Here is a 13,019-nt window from a genome sequence, read left to right as displayed (position 1 = left end):
AAGGGAGAGTTTGCATTACTGCTTGTTGTGTTTATTTCAGTATGCGAATGACTAAATGTGTAAAAATGGAAGAAAAGAGAGACAGAGGAAGGAATGCAAAGATGTTAAAGCTGCAATAACTGGCAACCAGCGTTAACTGATGAAACAGCAAGTTAGCCTTCGAGGAAAGTGAACTACCAAATCAACATATTAGTATAAAAATATTAAGCCAATGTAAATTTTTCCATGGTTAATAGTGTTAATAAAGTCATGTCTTCATAATGCTGGTGATCAAGGACTAAACTTGAAAGTTCTCTTTCTAAACCTTGATTTATCTATCTATTTATTTATTTATTTTCAATGCTATACTGTAAGTATTGAAGTACTGGTTTTGCCCAGTCATCCAAGTTGCTGAAAAGAGAAGTGGCATATGGCAGGGCTGAGGAAAGCCAGCTGATTTACACTGACCACAGTGAGCAAAACTCTTATGCTCACAATTTCTGGACTGAGATTGAAAGCCTGAAGTGGAGGTCATGGTATTTATTTATGGGAATAGGAAAGAAGAATAAAGTAGTAGAGAGAGCAGTCAGAGTTCGGATATTACATCTGTGCCAGCAAAGAAGGCATACAGGGGAAAGGACAACATCCTCTTGTTTGAAGAGGAACATACTACATAGAACTACATTCAGGTTTACTGACTCTCTTTCATCTGTTTTGTGTCTCTTCTTCCACCACTGTCCTCCCCAGGGGCTCACTTTTGCATGGAAAGTATTGCATCTATGCCTGTGATACAGAGGAAATGGAGATCCACATCTCATATTTCTGAGACCTGGTTACAATTTTGTTGCAATGCACAAAGTGGCCAACTGTGTAGTGGAGTTTATTAGACTATCCAGGTGTTTCCTGTACTTCCAGGGAAGGATCAAAGTTTGTAGTTACAAGGGTGTATAGACTATCAGAGTGAATGAAATATATCACAAATGTATTCATTGAAACTCTGTCAGAGCTACTGTTGGAACTGTACTATTAGCCTTAGACTTCAACATCCATATGAGTATCAAACCAGATGAGGCAACATCTGTTTTCCTGGTAAGGCTGAGCTCCCTCAATTTTACCCAGTCAATTGACAAGTACTCAGAGGGCAGGAAAAGGTATTTGATTTTATTTGTATGTGGCTGTCTGAAGTGCAGCGGGGCTATTTTGGTTTGGTTCAAATATTTTCAGCTGCATTTAAACCCGAGAGCTATTCCAACCTGCCTAATTGAAGCAATATCTTCAAAATCAGCTAGGAGTTTTAAATCTGAACTTTTTCCTCCAGTGAAGCGTAAACTTCATCTTCCTAGGTTATTGTTAGTGAAGATAATCAAATTCTGAGTTGTGTACAATAATCAATTGAATCCTGTTATTTGTTCTTGAAAACAAATAGCCTACCTGTCCAGTGGTTAAAGATAGCCATTTCTGGCTCAGGAAAGTTAGATGACGTTTCTTTGACATTCATGCTTTTATTGACAAATAGTAATATTGACTAATATTGGGACTATTTTTCTCAGTTGTGGTAATTTAGTTTCAACTTTCTAGTTTTATTGAAATACCCCAAAATGCAGTTGTTCTACAGGTTTAGGTGCATTTGGACTCTAGCAATACTTTTCCCCCCTCTGTAGATGCTTTAAATTTGTTCTTATCATTTTCAATAGTAGTACGGTGATGCTAATTAGTTTCTTTTTTTTTAACCACAATGCTGCATATTTATTGTATTTTAGGATGCTTTGGATTGTTTAATTATTTAACATGCTCAAAAATGGAACAGTTAATATTATTAATTGCTAGCATTTGTTTCTTAATCCAAGGTGATTTTTATCTAGTGTTTCAAACATGTTTGTTGTTCCATATTATACCCATTTTATTAAGTACCTGTCTGTACAAAATATTGTTTCTGATATTCATGATCTTTCATGATATTACTGATTTTTCTATTTTTTATTTATTTATTTTTTCCTTCTTAGAAGTGGGTTCTATAGTTTTTCAAACTGAAATTTACTTTGGAAGTAAGGAATAAGCTCTTGAGCCAATACCTGACTTTTGCTGTAGTTCCTGTTCTGGTCATTTTGATAACTTTGTGACCCACTGAATTGTAGCAAATAGTGATGAAGCAATGACAGAAAATAATACAAATATTGTAGTGACAGAGATTTGATAACGTGTGCATTTTGTGGTAAATGTGCATACATGCAAAAAATATTTTTCTTGCACTACATTGACAGCCATTTACCAATTTGTCACTCTTACTTGACTATTTTGGTGTTATTCTCTTTAAGTCAATGAGACAGGGTGCAAAATAAAGTGAGCAGTCAAAAGCTTCTCCTGCTTTGCGCAGAGTGGTGTGAAGGAAATCTGTCTTACATGCAGAGCTGTTTTTTGCCTAGTGTGAAAGAATCCTTGAATGGTGTAAAACCAAATGGTCTCTTCCAAGATCTCTGGTTTAGGAGCAGTATTGAGGCAGGAGCCCTCTGGCAGTGGTGGTAATGTGTTCCTTGGTTCCTTAAGGCAGAGTTCTTCTCATCCACAGGATGTGATGCCACAGAAGTAAGGCACAGAATGTATTCTGAAGGTCCTCAAGTGAACAGTCCTATTTGACTCTGTTTCAGCTTACTTGGTGGCATTACATGTTGCTTTAAACTTACATGAATGCCTGTTGAGAGTTCTCAGATTTCTAGAAGGAAAAATGCACACATAAGCTTTAATGGGTCTCCTATAATGGGTGTCAGCCAAAGCTTCCCTTCTGTCTGTAGCTTAATCACTTCTGGTACAGGACAGCAAAGCTTTCTGGAAAGGTGCTGCCACACTCATTGTATCAGCACTTCAATAGAGAGAAACAAGGAAGGTTCCTCAGATCAAGAGTAATTAGTAAGGGAAAAATCTAAGATGTTGCTTTTAAGGACCACTGTTGTGTCACTGTTCCATATTTCAAATTACATTGGCTTTTTTGAAGTGCTTTGTAGCGGTAAGCTATGTGTGTATCCGCCTTGAGTGCTTCTCAGAGCTTCTGTTACAATAAGGCGTAGAAGCTCTGAGACTGCCAGAAGTGCATTTTCTTCAGACTTGAGTCTTTCTTCGTGGTATCTTTTGTAATTCAACTGACATTTACATAAAATACACTATTTTAATTATATTAATTTCTACAAAATGTAGTTAATAAAACACATGCTGCTTCAAAGTTTTTCCCTGAAGCTACTTATAGAAGACTTAAACTGTTAGAAGCGAAGCAAAGGGAATTAGGAAGTTCTTAATTGAAAGTCACTCCTGCTTCTTCTCTGGAGAATGGGATCACATTGTGTTGATGTTACTTATTTGAATATATGAAAGGCATTTTGGCTATCTAAAGGGTTTTATAAGCACTGTAGCAAAGTTCCAGTTACCTGTGTTTACACACTACCAGGCTATAGGCAACTACTGTCACCACAAAATGCCAGTTTCTTCTTAATGCTATCAACTGTATGCTGCTAGCTAGTAAAGGTACCGTACAGAAAAAGCAAAATAGATGAATACCATGTGGTACTGTCAAACAGTCTTTGTTGTTAGACTAAGCTATAAAAAGGGACTATAATCCACTTAATGAGTTTTGGAACTGAGAGTGTTGGTGTTTCTTGCTTTAAGTTTCTGTTACAAAATGCACAGCTCCTGGTTTGTTGTCTCTGTGAAGCAGGAGCTATAACAGGCTGAAGCTGCTTTTTTTCACATTCTGCTCTCTTTATCGTGGTGGAAAGAGATGGTTTTGGAAGCTGTCTATTTCTCTGGTGTGGAGCAAGGTTAATGTGGTGAGGAAGGAGTGCAAATACCCTCATTTCCATTAGCTACCCATGCCAGGAACAAAGTGGAATGCATGTTCTGGGCTGTGTATCTGCTGTTACAAGGATTAAGTGCTGCTTCTCTGACTCTCATGGCAGGTAGGAAAGGATGCATGGAAACACTTCATGTATCTTTCAAGAGATGTTTCTTTACATCTTTGTCACTGACAGAACACTTCAGAATAGTCCTCTAGTTAGTTCCATCTCTTTTGCTGCAAATAGGCAGTATTAACAGGTCAGGTGATTTCTGACTTCTGTAGAACTTGGAAGTTCCAATTTCTTTCCAGAATAACTCGCACATTTCATATTTTTGAACTGTTCCTTCCTCTGCTTTGTCATTACGTAGAGCATGAATAAACAACCAAAGGAAAGTATTTATACTTTAAATACCATTGAAGAGTATGTAGCTAGAAATACTACAGGCCTTTTAAAACTCAGGTCCTTGAATTCAGTGCTAAGAACACAGGGCTGGTTAGTTTTTATTTGTATTCTTTTTCCTATGTGATTATTGCACTCATGTTCTGCTTGCCTATACTGGTTTGAATACACTGGTGCAGCAATGTAACCAGTTCTTACACATCTACATTTTTGTTGCACCATATACTGTATTTTTTAATGTCAAGTTTTACCCCTAAGATATAATACCTTAGTGCTGGTAAGGGATGGATTATCGCCTAAGCATTAAGTGCCTTCTCTGATGTCCATCACTTCACTTGAACTTGCATGATGACAGACTGAAAATTCTCCAGCGGTTTGCATTGAAGTCCCCTCTCAACCTGCCTTTGCCGTTCCTCCTGGATGGGTCTATTACAGATAATCATGTACTGCATATTTCAACGATTAAGTTAATCTATTAAAGTTAATCTTGAATTCTGAGCTTTCCACTCCTGTTTGCCATGATAATCCTTAGTACTTTGCGATTCCAAATAGACTGCAGCGTACCTTGAAGTTACAGTATTGTAAAAGTGATGGTTTTTTAGCAATGACCTACAGTGGTATAAGCAAAATAAGATTTGTCATCCGTTTGCAAGCTGGAATTTTACTATAAATAGAAAGTGTTGGAAAGGTGTTATTTAGTAGTTTATGTTATGCAGCTGCCTATTTAAATCATTTAATTTTGGCATCTATTCTAACTCCCAGTCTCCGTCAGAGACAAATAAGAAACCATATGTGAAGGCATCTGTGAAAATCTTTCTTTTATTTATGACAACATTAAAGAGAGGCTCTGATGTCAGTTATTTAACAATAATAGACGTTCCTTTGCACCTATAGTGCTGGCTTACTTGGGCATATCCCTCTGTGGTATCTTATACCTACTGCTGTTTGCTTCATTATATACAGATGCACAGCAGTGAAGACAGTAATAGTCTTCCTTAATTAAATAAAGCTAAATGTTAATTAGTCAGAAAAATTGATTTATTTTCAGCTCAAGAAACTTTTCATTGCATGTCTCTTCTTTTTAAAAAACAGGTTGGATATTCATTTAGGACTTCACATTTTTTTTCTTTTATTTCTGCACTGTATTTGGGCTCTTGTGGTGGGATCTAATCGTCATAGAAAAATTATAGGTCTACAGATGTTTTCAAGATGTTACTCTGTCAGTAGCAGATTATCCCCTGTAGCAAAATCTCATTAAAGTGCAATTTACAGAGCTCTGCTGATGTTGCCATCAACCAAAATTAAAGGCATTAATTTTTCAAAGTTCACAGAAGTCCTTACATAAATGATGTAGCAGTTTGCAAGAACAATTTACAGAAGTGTTATTTGCAGAATTAACCTACATTAACAGAACAAATGTTGTAAGGGTATAAGAAAGGATTGGGCAGTGAAATTGCAGCTGTTTATGGCTTGTATTAGGTAATGGGCGCAAAGAGTTGCTGAAGCGAAACAGTGACTCTTTCTCATGCAAGTGCAAACTTGGGAAAGTAAACCAGAATCTGAGCTATGTCTGTGAAGAGTTATGCTTATAATAGAATGATCACCAGTTGGGGACACCCAGGGAGACCTTAAATTCTACTTTGAAACATCTGTACTTGATCTCTTTTAAAATATTCCCATTTAGAGAATGAGTTTATGTAGCTCATGTTGTGAGTATGTGTCTTCAATACAAACGCTTATCCAGGTATTTATTGTCATGAGAGGTCTGATCCTAAAACTTCTGCATTGAGAGAAAATTCTGGACTACCAGAGTTTTATAGACCAGTACTAAAATAAACCTTAGTTAAATCAGTGGCAGGAGACAGATGACTAATTTTTTCAGTATTTAGAGGCGTATCTATATGTAATGACCATATTTAGTAAACAATCACCTGCCATTTGCAGCCATTCCAGAATGCTGACTCACATAATTAGCATCAGAAAGTCTCCACAGCCACAGTTATCTCTTCCACTTTTGTACGTGTTGTACTTCAATACCCAGAAATTAGCATTCAGCATATGAGTAATTCCATCCCTTTACCACAGAGAAATTGAGCATGTGCTTAGAGTTAAAAGTCACCAGCTCTCTGGAACTGGAAGCCAACAGAAACATTTTAACTTAAGCACTTACAAGGGACATGCTCCCCACTCACACATTGTTCTGGGTATTCATAGAAGTTTTTATACCACCAGAACAGGCCAATATAATTAAGTCAACATTTTTGCTTTCTTTATTTATTTATTTATTGGTGTGTGTGCATGTGTCTATGGCAAACAGATAGATGTTAAGGCACAAGCCAGCAAATCTGAGACCGTATTAGGATATTTTCAAGGAAAACACCAATGATGGCCATAGGTTATAGTTACTCCTCTGTACTAGTATTCCGGTTGAAATTTAAACAACCAAAAAAAGCCAAATAGGTCTTGCTATCTTTCACTTGCTTCCAAATTTCTCCTATTATATCTTCATGAAGATTTGGGCATTCCAGAAGCTGTTGTTTTGTCTTGAGCAGTTAGATAATTTGGGTTTTGCCCAGCATATTACCTATGGCCTTATCAACAATGAAACACCAGGCCCATCCCAAGGGGTAGCCAGGAAAAATATTTTACATTCCATCACCAGATGAGCACTCTCTTAATTTAAATATCTTGATTCTTCTCAGCTGGTTGGAACTTCCAAGGTACTTTGTGCTCTTGTTGGGATTTTGGGTCTTAAATGGTCTTTTTTTTTTTTTTTTTTTTTCTCCAGACAGATGCTGAATGTCCCTTACCTTTATATTTGGCTGCTGAACTGTAGGGCTTAAAATGGGACAGAAGCACTCCTGAAATCTTTCCAAGCAGTGAGCTGCAGAAGGAGAAGGCCCCATGTTGTGCTGGTGCTGCTGTTTGTGGCTGCAGCACAAACCAGGTCTGGGCTGGACAGGGGAGCTGGAGGGACAGCATACATTCATTTAAGCTGCACTATTGCCAAATAGAAAACCACAGCCCAGCAGATTGCTTATGAGTCATGCTTATCCTTGGCAACTGAACAGTGTAGATGTTTACATTGTCTTTCACTGCTAAAGATGGAAAAGCCAGGGCTGGAAGTGCCTGTCAGTGTGTCTGGGTGCAGCAGGGCTCAGGCCTTAGCTCAGCCAAAGGGGTTGGGGCTGATCCAGCTGCCATCACCAGTGTAGAGTGAAGTGGGTCTGTGTGTCCACAGCGAAGAGAAATGACATGTCTATCTAGATGATGTGGAACAACAGTGGGAGGAAAATCTAGTGTGCACAGGACTTGTGTGTCTGTGTCCTTGAGGTCTCTGGTTGCAAGGTATGAATGAGATCCTTGAGGTTCTAACATGCAGCTAGTTGGCATTGCTGAGTGCGCTAAGGAGTATAGAGCGTGACCAGGCACAGCCTGCAAACTGGGACCTTCAGCTACATGGTTACGGACCCTGTAACAACTCAATGATCTTTAAAATCCCTTCCAGCCTAAGTGGTTCCGTGATTCCGTGAGTTAAACCTGGTATAGGTGCAATAGTATATGTAAGGCAGAAAATAAATCAAGCAGCATTTATTGTCATTTTATAAATGGCGGTTTATTTGCAGGATCTGTAAAGCAATTTATCGTTAAAGATACAGAAGTGTGTTTCTTCCTGTACTATTCAGCGACTCTGCTATTAGAAGGGCCTTGCTCTATAATCCCGGCTGTTGATTTCACCTAGAGTTTTACCTTAAAGTTTTCTGAATGATTCAGAGTATATAACTTAAGCAGTGACAAAAGCAAACAAAAACACACACACGCACAAAATCTAAACCTGCAAATAGAAATGATCACAGCCTTCACTAACCTGTTCTAGTGTTTGATTGCAGCATGAGTAGTGTATTATAAGATTTAAAAAATCAAGAATTGCAGCTGAATGTATTTAAATAAAGCTATCCAACTAAAGAAGCAAGCACAAAGCCATGCTTTGTTTCATATTGTAGTTTTAATGATGTAGTTAGTGAAGGAGACAATGCAATCCCTGATTTAAAATTTGTCTTTTCCCATGAGCTGTTTGGTTTGTTTGTGTCCGTAAACGTAGTGTCTTGTTTGTCAGATAGTAAATGCATTAGGTTTTCTTCATATTCTAGCTGCATCTGACTAATCAGTATTGATCATTTGCATTAGGAATATTTTCACGTAATCTGTAAAATTATGCAATAGAAGAATAGTTTGCCAAGGAAGAACATTGTGAAATAGCATTTCTTTAGCAATGTATCTTTCTCAATCTGATTCTTTCACATGCAAACGTACGCTAAATTTTCAGCTGTTGTCATCCTTCTTCCCCTCCCGCCCCCACATATGTGATAATGCTTAGGCCTTAAAGAACTAAGATACAAATCCATTTTAACAACTAGTAAACACATGTTTCTGATTTACAGAAAAGAAAATGAGTTTTATTTTCTTGTCCACTCCTATAAGCTGTCACCCAAACATGTTTATGCTGATTTTGCCAAACCATGCCCTTCAGATGAAGTTGCTATGTGTACGCTGCTGTATTCTTAGAAGAGCAACAACCTTGCAGCCCCCAGCTGGCAGCCCAGCCTGCACCTCCATGTGCTCCCACCAGTATGTGTGGCCAGCCCTGCCTTAGCTCCCAAGCCAGGAGTCAGGGTGTTCAAAGACGGCTGTGCAAGAGGCTCCCACAGACGGGGCTGCTAGCAGTGCTTGGTGAGGCTGGTTTAAGTTACAGAAACACCCTAGGGACCACTGTGCTGGCTCAGCGCTGGAGGGATGCGTTGCTCCCACGGCTTGGAGGGTGGTGTTGCCTCCTCCCCATCACTGTCCTTGTGGTGGGAAACCTCCTGGGGATGCAGCTGGTGGGGCTGACCAGATCAGTGCAGGACCACATGAGTTAAGTAGTTCCCTCCTTTTGGTTTTCCAATTAGCTGGAGCTCTGCGAAGCTGAAGGATGGTATTTAAAAGTAGTTGGAGATAATGTAGCTAGTGCTGTCGTGTGGCACCATACTTATTGTTATGCTTCCCCAGAAAGTAAACAGGAATCAATATAAATGTGCTATATTAATATTTAATACATGTTTGGCTATGTGAACCTAGAATGTGTTTTAAAAAGATGGCACAGTGAGGAGAACTGTGAATGTTTTCAAAGAAAACAGCACTCCTTGTAGCTCTGGGTAAATGCTTAAACTTAAGTTAACTTCTGCATGGTTTCTTGGAAAATGTGAGAGCCATATGAATGCCTGTGCCTTATGGAAAGTCATGAAATCTAAAGGCACAAAGTGCTGTTCGCTATTAACAAGTAAAACTCCATTCTTTTCCTCTATAAGGTCCTGATTAATGGACAAAAACCTTCTTCCTTGTTTTTTTTTTCACATTCTTCTTGCAGTTCCTTAAATGTGAGACAGACAATAAATTATTTGTACAGCTTCTACTACATACCAGTTCCTATTTGGAACTTGACTGAGAGGCAGAAACAAATATGGGTATTGTGTAAACCACATCGGGTACAAAGACTGCATATGGATTGCCACTTATAGTCAACAGCTGGGAATCATATGAGTCTTTATTAATCTGAATATTAGTGGTTGCCATTTTGTTTCTTTTTTTAAATAGTTTTGACAAAATGGTGGGAGAGAAGACACCAGTGATTCCTAACTGATAACCATGCTCTCCAGGCAGGCTTCAAGCCAGTTTGCTTGCCCCTTTTGAAAACTGCAAGATACTTGTAGTTTTCTATTAACAGCCTGGGTCTCCTGTAAGCAGGAAGAACTGAATTTTGGACTGTACCAAAAATAGCAGTGCTAATGTACACTGTACTAGAAAAGGAGACAATTGGATTAAGCAGGAAGGAGAGAGAGGGGGCAAGAATTTTATGATGAGGGCATCACCTAGTGAGATGGAAGTTCCTTGGGATTTTGGAATACTCACCACAGAAGAGCAGAAATAGCTGTATTCATCTTCATGGGCCTTCCATGCTTCAATTTTAAAATAGTGACTGTCTTGAGGGCACAGACAGTGATGGGAGGAAGGATGGGATTGTGGTTAAAGTGAGTACTGTATGCTGAAAATCTGTCCTCTCATTACATCTTTGCCAGTTTCAGTCAAGGATAATTCACTCTTGGTGCACCTCAGTTTCCCTGCTTGTTAAAATATGTTGATTGTATAGCTAGACACAAGGGACAGCTGGTATATGTGTCCCAGTAGATAAAGCCTTTATATATATTTTATGGTGTTATCGAAGTGCATCATGTTATTGCTGGGTTGAAATCTTTGCTCTTTACTTAAACAAGATTCTCAGTGACCTCCCTGGGAAGAGCTGCAAAGGTCAAGGCTATTATATTTGGACCATTATTACACTCCAGGTCTAGAAATAGGAAATAAATCACAGATAATGAGGAAAAGTTTCAAAGAGGGTTTTTTTTGTTTTGCAGACTGGGGAAGCAGAAAGAGGAACATTTTCTAGTTAAAAGGACACTTCCATACCGTACTGAACTAATGATAATTTTCCTTTCTGTTTCAACCTCTGAAAAGAGGTGAACACTGTAGAGCTCTCCAAATCATTATCTTTGCTGTGCTTGTGACTGTAGGCTTAGGAGAGAATTGCAAGTTTTTAGTCCAAACAAAAGGTGATGAAAGCAAGAGGTGAAAGTGTTTTTTGGTTTCCACCATCGAGTCTTCTATACCCTTTTTATGTGATTATTTTAATAATTTAGCTAAATTACTGGGGAAACAGATCCTCTTTAAATCAAAGTAACAGACTCACATGGACGCAAGTGTGTTTGCTGTAAAGATCTTTATTCCGGTATAACTTTAATGAAAACAAGCAGCACTAGAAGAAATAAGCTCTACCAGTGATAATCTGTCTGTGTGTACGAGGTGGCACCGATTTTAACAGAATGCTTTTCCAATTGATTTAGTTAGTTTGGTGTAGATATTATGTGTAGGCAGGGCCTGGTGAGGGGTGGTTTGCTATTGTGAATAAGAGAGGTATTGGAGGGGGCAACAATGTTGCATTTCTTATTATAGATAAAATACTGTCTAAGCCACAATGAGATGTAAGCTTGGAATATATCATGTAAACTTGAAATTTGACTTTTCTTTTCAATGGAGATTTCACATGACTGCTGTACATTTTTTGGCTTAGTATTTTTAATCATATCACTAATGCAGCGATCACATCATGGTAAAACACATTAAAGCAAACACACCGAAGGACAGAATTAAGGTTGAATGTTCATCTCTTACTGTGCCTGTCTTCATTTTTTCCTATCATTTTTATATGCTTAACTCTGCAGCTATAATATTGCATTAACTTGATTTTTACAGAGACCATTTTGCCCTAAGTATAAGAAAAACGTTGATCTTTTATGTTGTCAGCCAGGGCAGATGCAAATCCTTCTACTTTTTATTGAAGAATTAACCATCTCCCTCTGGAGCACAAATGCCAGCATTACTGGTATAATTTTATTTTTAAGGATATGGCCTGTGGTAAGCTGATTGAATGGTATAATATATTATATTCAAATCCAACTGCTTATGCACTTTGTTTCACAGTGCCTTTGAAAATATATCTTGTTCCAAGAGGAATATAAGGTGTGCATAAAAAAAGCTGTTTGTTGCATTGCTCAGAAAATGTGGACTCAATTACTATTATATTTAAGAAAAGCAGGAGGCTTTTTGATTTTTATATATTTATTGAGTTTGTAGTAATAATATGAAGTTTCAGTGCAACAAATTCCTTTCTGTTAGAACACGGAACTAAGACAATAAGTCTTGAAAGGATGGTGAGTGTTTCAATTAATACGATGGTAAGTTTTTACCATATGCGTGTATTTACTACACTAGAGTATCTCAGAGGGCCTGCCCCTAAAAATTGCTGTGTTTGCTCAGTTGAAAACAAATCTGAAGATCCCATTTTGATTTCATGTCGTGAGGACACGTTGGAGTGAATTCCACATGTTTACGGATCCTTCAGGTTTTATTTATGTAAGTAGTGTTTGCATGAGAGATAAAAGGCTAAGAATAACCATTACCTCACTTAATTGCAGTCTCCTTAAGGCTTCTAAAAACATATTTGTTTTGGAGAGCAGGCAGCGTAATGAGTCCCCCAACTGGTACTATCCATATTAGCTACCAATAACCAGATCACTGGCAATAAAATGCTCCTGAGAGAGCTTCTTTACACTTAGACAGAGTGCTAGTGTTAGAATAGTTAGATATAGAGGTGTGTGATAGATGTAGAGGCATATAATCAATATATTAACAATAGGCAATTGCTAATGACAGTATTAGCAACAATAGATAGTAATGCATGAAAGCATTATTCAACACAGAGAAGGCCAGTAAGTAAACTTTTAAAGAAGTTGCATTTTAAAAAATCAAGCAAGAATTGTTGTGATTTTATTTATTTATTTAAGGAGTGTATCACTGCTTACCTGATATTACCTGGCCCCACAGTTTGGCCACTGAGCCCAATGTAGTGAATCTGAGCACAGAGAGTGCATCATACAAGAGAGGCTGTGGGAAGGGACTGCTGTCTGGGACCTGGACCAGGGCTGGGGGTGGGACTAAGCAGCACTTGAGTCATACTTGAGGTCACTGAGAAATCCATTTTGCCTCTGCCAACACATCTATTCAGATAAATTCAAAAAGCAGGCCTTCCCCAGGATTGTTAATTAAAACTTTCAAAGTGTTTGAAGTTAGAGAATGAGCTTGAATTTTTCCTTATATTTTCAGACTTCAAAACCTGCAGGTTTTTTTACTTCTTGGATTATTCTTTATACAGATTCATTTCTT

The 13,019-nt window shown here is 38.1% G+C and overlaps 2 long non-coding RNA genes across 6 annotated transcripts in view; one reads left to right on the top strand and one right to left on the bottom strand.

Moving 5' to 3' along the window:
• The window catches only part of LOC107318270 (uncharacterized), a 47,632-nt gene extending 40,480 nt beyond the window's left edge, over positions 1-7,152 (bottom strand). For all 4 annotated transcript variants that reach the window (XR_014933225.1, XR_014933226.1, XR_014933224.1 and 1 more), the window contains exon 1: positions 7,013-7,152. This is a non-coding gene — a long non-coding RNA (uncharacterized LOC107318270). The remainder of the gene's footprint in view (positions 1-7,012) is intronic.
• Positions 1-13,019, top strand: part of LOC146758851 (uncharacterized) — a 206,276-nt gene that overhangs the window by 33,694 nt on the left and 159,563 nt on the right. The gene's annotated exons all lie outside the window — the stretch shown is intronic.

Source organism: Coturnix japonica, chromosome 12 (assembly GCF_054131305.1).
Source record: "Coturnix japonica strain WE chromosome 12, WE-NBRP24, whole genome shotgun sequence".
NCBI lineage: Eukaryota > Metazoa > Chordata > Aves > Galliformes > Phasianidae > Coturnix > Coturnix japonica.
Note: the sequence above shows the minus strand (reverse complement) of the source record. Positions and strands in the feature narration are given on the sequence as shown.